Source organism: Hylobates moloch, unplaced genomic scaffold (assembly GCF_009828535.3).
Source record: "Hylobates moloch isolate HMO894 unplaced genomic scaffold, HMol_V3 SCAFFOLD_6, whole genome shotgun sequence".
NCBI classification, from domain to species: domain Eukaryota; kingdom Metazoa; phylum Chordata; class Mammalia; order Primates; family Hylobatidae; genus Hylobates; species Hylobates moloch.
Genome location: NW_026652281.1, coordinates 103,451,780 through 103,457,893, shown reverse-complemented (window position 1 = coordinate 103,457,893; position 6,114 = coordinate 103,451,780). Strand labels below are relative to the sequence as shown.

Sequence of the window (6,114 nt, the reverse complement as noted above, 5' to 3'; positions counted from 1 at the left end):
GCCACTGCGCTCCAGCCTGGGCAACAGAGTGAGGCTCCATCTCAAGATAAATGAATAAATAAAAACAAATAATAAAAAATAAAAGTCGGCCGGGCGCGGTGGCTCACGCTTGTAATCCCAGCACTTTGGGAGGCCGAAGTGGGTGGATCACCTGAGGTCAGAGGTTCGAGACCAGCCTGGGCAACATGGTGAAACCCCGTTTCTACTAAAAATACAAAATTAGCTGGGCATGGTGTTGCGTGCCTGTAGTCCCAGCTCTTCGGGAGGCTGAGGCAGGAGAATTGCTTGAACTTGGGAGGTGGAGGTTGCAGTGAGCCAAGATCGTGCCACTGCGCTCCAGCCTGGGCAACAGAGTGAGGCTCCATCTCAAGATAAATGAATAAATAAAAACAAATAATAAAAAATAAAAGTCGGCCGGGCGCGGTGGCTCACGCTTGTAATCCCAGCACTTTGGGAGGCCGAGGCGGGCGGATCCCGAGGTCAGGAGATCGAGACCACGGTGAAACCCCGTCTCTACCAAAAAAAAAATACAAAAAATTAGCCGGGCGTGGTGGCGGGCGCCTGTAGTCCCAGCTACTCAGGAGGCTGAGGTAGGAGAATGGCGTGAACCCGGGAGGCGGAGCTTGCAGTGAGCCGAGATCGCGCCACTGCACTCCAGCCTGGGCCACAGAGCGAGACTCCGTCTCAAAAAATAAATAAATAAATAAATAATAAAAGTCTGGGCTGGGTGCAGTGGCTCACACCTGTAATCCCAGCATTTTGGGAGGCTGAGGCGGGCAGATCACTAGGTCAGGAGTTCAAGACCAGCCTGGCCAACATGGTGAAACCCCATCTCTACTAAAAATACAAAAATTAGCTGGGTGTGGTGGCATGCGCCTGTAATTCCGGCTACTCAGGAGGCTGAGGCAGGAGCATCACTTGAACCCAGGAGGTGGAGGCTGCAGTGAGCAGAGATTGTGCCACTGCACTCCAGCCTGGGTGACAGAGCGAGACTCAGTCTCAAAAAAAATAAATAAATAAAATTCTGAAAAACAAGGCTGGCTCACACCTGTAATCCTAACACTTTGGGAGGCCAAAGAAGGAAGACTGCTTGAGACCAGGAGTATGAGACCAGCCTGGCAACACAGGGAGATTTCATCTCTACGAAAAAGATTTTTTAAATTAACCAGGAGTGGTGGCGTGCCCATTAGTCCTAGCTACTCGGGAGACTGAAGTGGGAGGATCTCTTGAGCCCAGGAGTTTGTAGTTACTGTGAGGTGTTATTGGGTCACTGCACTCCAGCCTGGGTGACAGAGTAAGACCCTATCTCTAAGAAAAAAATAAAAAATAAACTCCCAGGTGTCTTCCAGGGTTATTTTGTGCTTTTATAAAAATTAGGCTGGACATCGTGACTCAAGCCTGTAATCCCAGCACTTTGGGAGGACAAGGTAGGAGGATCTCTTGATCCCAGGAGAGTTCGAGAAGCCCAGCCTGGGCAACATAGTGAGACCCCATCTCTCCATCTCTTTTTTTTTTGAGTCAGAGTCTCTCTCTGTCGCCCAGACTAGAGTACAGTCGTGCGATCTCTGCTCACTGTAGCCTCTGCCTCCAGGGTTCAAGCAATTCTTCTGCCTCGGCCTCCGGAATAGCTGGGATTACAGGTGTGCACCACCAGGCCTGGCTAATTTTTTATTTTTAGTAGAGATGGAGTTTCAACATGTTGGCCAGGCTGGTCTCAAATTCCTGGCCTCAGGTTATCTGCCTGCCTCTGCCTCCCAAAGTGCTGGGAATCAGGCGTGAGCCGGGCGCTGTGGCTCACACTTGTAATCTCTACTAAAAATACAAAAGAAGCGGGCATGGTGGCAGGCCAGCTACTCGGGAGTCTGAGGCAGGAGAATCGCTTGAACTCAAGAGGCAGAGCTGCAGTGAGCAGAGATCGCGCTACTGCACTCCAGCCTGGGCAACAGAGTGTGACTCCATCTCAAATAAATAAATAAATAAATACATATAAACATACATACATAAAATTACGTCCATTTTGATAGTCTTTTTTTTTTTTTTTTTTTTTTTTTTTGAGATGGAGTTTCACTCTTGTCCCCGTGGCTGGAGTGTAATGGGTCGATCCCAGCTCACTGCAACCTCTGCCTCCCAAGTTCAAGCAATTCTCCTGCCTCAGCCTCCCTAGTAGCTGGGAATACAGGCACGCGCCACTGTATTTTTAGTAGAGATGGAGTTTCACTATGTTGGCCAGGCTGGTGTCAAATTCCTGACCTCAAGTGATCTGCCCACCTTGGCCTCAAAGTGCTAAAAGTCGCACACCTTGGCCTCCCAAACTGCTGGGATTACAGGCATGAGCCACTGTGCCCGGCCAGAATAGCTAATCTTTATTGAGTTCCTAGCAAGTACCAGGGTCCTTGTAAAGCACACATTATGCTTTCTCTCTTTTTTTTTTTTTTTTTTTGAGACAGAGTTTTGTTCTTGTGGTCCAGGCTGGAGTGCAATGGTGTGATCTCGGCTCACCGCAACCTCTGCTTCCCGGGTTCAAGGGATTCTCCTGCCTCAGCCTTCCGAGTAGCTGGGACTATAAGCACACGCCACCACATCCGGCTAATTTTTTTTTTTTTTTTTGAGACCGAGTCTCGCTCTGTCGCCAGGCTGGAGTGCAGTGGCGCAATCTTGGCTCACTGCAAACTCCGCCTCCTGGGTTCATGCCATTCTCCCGCCTTAGCCTCCCGAGTAGCTGGGACTACGGGCACCCACCCCACGCCCAGATAATTTTGTTTTTGTATTTTTATTATTTTTATTTATTTATTTATTTTGAGACGGAGTCTCGTTCTGTCACTCAGGCTGGATGGAGTGCAGTGGGGTGATCTCCACTCACTGCAAGCTCCGCCTCCCGGGTTCACGCCATTCTCCTGCCTCAGCCTCCAGAGTAGCTGGGATTACAGGTGTCCAACACCACGCCCGGCTAATTTTTTGTATTTTTAGTAGAGACGGGGTTTCACCGTGCTAACCAGGATGGTCTCGATCTCCTGACCTCGTGATCCACCCACCTTCGCCTTCCAAAGTGCTGAGATTACAGGCATGAGCCACTGTGCCCGGCCTAATTTTTTTTGTATTTTTAGTAGAGATGGGGTTTCACCCTGTTAGCCAGGATAGTCTCGATCTCCTGACTTCGTGATCCACCCACCTCAGCCTCCGAAAGTGCTGGCGTGAGCCACCGTGCCCGACTGTGCTTTCTCATTGCATCCTCACATCAATACACTGTGACGAAGACTACCATCATCCCTATTTTACAGACGTGAGAACTAAGACTCAGAGAAGTTGTGACATAGCTAATAAGGGACATTTGAGACTTAACCCCAGTCTTCTCTAACTCAAGAACCCACAGTCTTAATTGTGAACCATGTTGAGAGATGTTTGTAAAACACATCAGAGCTGGCCAAGCGTGGTGGTTCACGCCTGTAATCCCAGCACCTTGGGAGGCCAAGGTGGGTGGATCATGAGGTCAGGAGTTCAAGACCAGCCTGGCCAAGATGGTGAAACCCCGTCTCTACTAAAAATACAAAAATTAGCTAGGCGTGGTGGTGAGTGCTTGTAATCTCAGCTACTCGGGAGGCTGAGGCAGAGAATAGCTTGAACCCGGGAGGCGAAGGTTGCAGTGAGCCAAGATCGTGCCATTGCACTCCAGCCTGGGTGACAGAGCAAGACTGTCTCAAAAAAAAAAAAAAAAAAGTCAGGACTGGGGGAAGAGAGATGGAGAGAAACATTAGGAAGGGAAGCAATGTTGCCATGGCAACCCTACTTGTCCCTCCCTGCAGACTGGTCAGTTCTTCATGGGTGGGCACCTGTCCCCATGGCCCACATACACCAGTGGCCAGACCATTTTGCAAAATCGAAAACCCTGTTCAGATGACTACTGGAAGCGAGTAGGGTAAGCCAGGGTCAGTCCCATGGTGGGTGGGCTGGCATGGGCCAGGCTTTGGGCCAGGAGACAGGGCAGGGGCGTGTGTTGCCCCAGACTGAGGGCACAAGGGTCCCATGGGGGTGCTGGCCACATAGCCACTGTCCCCTGCAGGAGCTGCCAGCAGCACCCCTTTCGCACTGCCAAGCCCCAGTACTTGGAGGAACTGGAAAACTACCTACGCAAGGAGCTCCTCCTGTTGGATCTGGGCACAGATTCCACCCAGGAACTAAGGCTGCAGGTCAGAGCCACAGAAGAAACTTGGGGAGGGAGGGGGAAGGGTGGGAAGAAGCTTCACCTACTGGCCAGGCACAGTGGCTCACGCCTGTAATCGCAGCACTTTGGGAGGCCAAGGCAGGTGGATCACCTGAGGTCAGGAGTTCAAGACCAGCCTGGCCAACATGGCGAAACCCTGTCTCTACTAAAAGTACAAAAATTAGCTGGGCATGGTAGTGGGCGCCTGTAGTCCCAGCTACTCAGGAGGCTGAGGCAGGAGAATTGCTTGAACCCGGGAGGCAGCGGTTGCAGTGAGACGAGATCACACCACTGCACTCCAACCTGGGCGACAAGAGTGAGACTCCGTCTCAAAAACAAAGAAAAGCTTCACCTACAAGGACTGAGCACCTCAGACCTTCAGGGGAAACCCTCCTCTCCCAGCTTTCCTGGGTCTCCTTCCCTGAACAGAAGCATGAAACATCCTATGAAAATGCCAGTGAGGCTGAGGTGGTGGTGCACACCTGTAGTCCCAGCTACTCAGGAGGCCGAGGCAGGGGAATTGCTTGAACCCGGGAGGCAGAGGTTGCAGTGAGCCAAGATCGTGCCACTGCACTACAGCCTGGGCAACGGAGTGAGACTCTGTCAAAAGAAAAAAGAAGGCCAGGCATGGTGGCTCACACCTGTAATCCCAGCACTTTGGGAGGCCGAGGCAGGCAGATCACCAGGTCAGGAGATCGAGACCATCCTGGCTAACATGGTGAAACCCTGTCTCTACTAAAAATACAAAAAAATTAGCCAGGTGTGGTGGCAGGCACCTGTAGTCCCAGCTGCTCGGGAGGCTGAGGCAGGAGAATGGCATGAACCTGGGAGGTGGAGCTTGTAGTGAGCCAAGTTCACGCCAGTGCACTCCAGCCTGGGCGACAGAGTGAGACTCCATCTCAAAAAAAAAGAAAACGCCAGTGAGCAGGCAAGGCTGCAATGTGGATCCGAATGTCTCCTGAGGCTGGAGTTTCCTCATCTGAGTCAGGTGGCCTGGATGCTGTGCCCAGTCCCTGCAGCTCTATGATCCCCAGTACCCAGGTTGGGCCACTGGACATCAGTGAATGGAGCCTGACTGCTGGCAGTTGGGCAAGCAGGGGTCACACCGTGTTTACCAGCCCAGTGGCAACAACCCCAAGCTTAAGGAACCAGCCCAGATGCATAAGGAGGGAGGGAGGAAGAGAGAGAGAGAGATCAGATCTAACCCAGATTCCAGTGTATATTAGGGAGAGAATCACCAAATCTGCTCAAACAAGGATGATGACAGAGGATCCCTGCCTTTTGACTTAGTCATTGACTAAAGCATTTACTGAGCACTGGCTATGTGCAAGTGCAAGGCCCTGGGCTGGGGCCTTACATCGATCTCCCGAACAGATAAGGAAGAAAGCATACCACTATGGCGTAGTGGGGCTAGGCTTCAAACTTAGGGCTGACTCTGGAGACTATGTTCATTTCAGTGAGCAGTGCTGCCTCCAGAAACCTCCCATGCGTCCAAATGGGACAGAGGACCACACCCCTACTTGCATGTCAGGATGCAAGGGTACAACCTTCAATCTCCTGAATCTACCAGGCTCTAAGATGGGGAGAGGTTACAAGTGAGAGGCCAATGATGCAGTGTCTAGAAGACAAGAGGCTGGCTTCCTGGAGAGCCAGAGAGGGGCTCAGGCACAGAATGGAGGTCTGTCCATGGTCATGGCAGTCCACTAGGCCTCAGAGATAGCATCAGGACAGGCCTCCAGAGAGCTGCCCCCCAGACTCTGTGGCACTGTGAGGTACCTGGGTGGTATCTAGGGCATTTACTTGAATATAAGTGACCTGGCAGCCTCATGCCGGAATACTACTAAGCCCAGTAAAGAAAGACACAGGGCTGGCCGGGCGCGGTGGCTCACGCTTGTAATCCCAGCACTTTGGGTGGC

General features: G+C 51.6%; 1 protein-coding gene across 4 annotated transcripts in view; it reads left to right on the top strand.

Annotated features, from left to right (window-relative positions):
• The first annotated feature begins 3,794 nt into the window (after nt 1-3,794).
• LOC116470607 (translin-associated factor X-interacting protein 1) overlaps nt 3,795-6,114 on the top strand; it is a 10,150-nt gene continuing 7,830 nt past the window's right edge. For 3 of the 4 annotated variants that reach the window (XM_058441124.1, XM_058441125.1, XM_058441127.1), the window contains exons 1-2: nt 3,795-3,913; nt 4,058-4,184. The gene's annotated coding sequence lies outside the window, so the exon portion shown is untranslated. Of the gene's footprint in view, nt 3,914-4,053; nt 4,185-6,114 lie in introns of those variants that run through there. The other variant, XM_058441126.1, reaches the window with a different exon arrangement.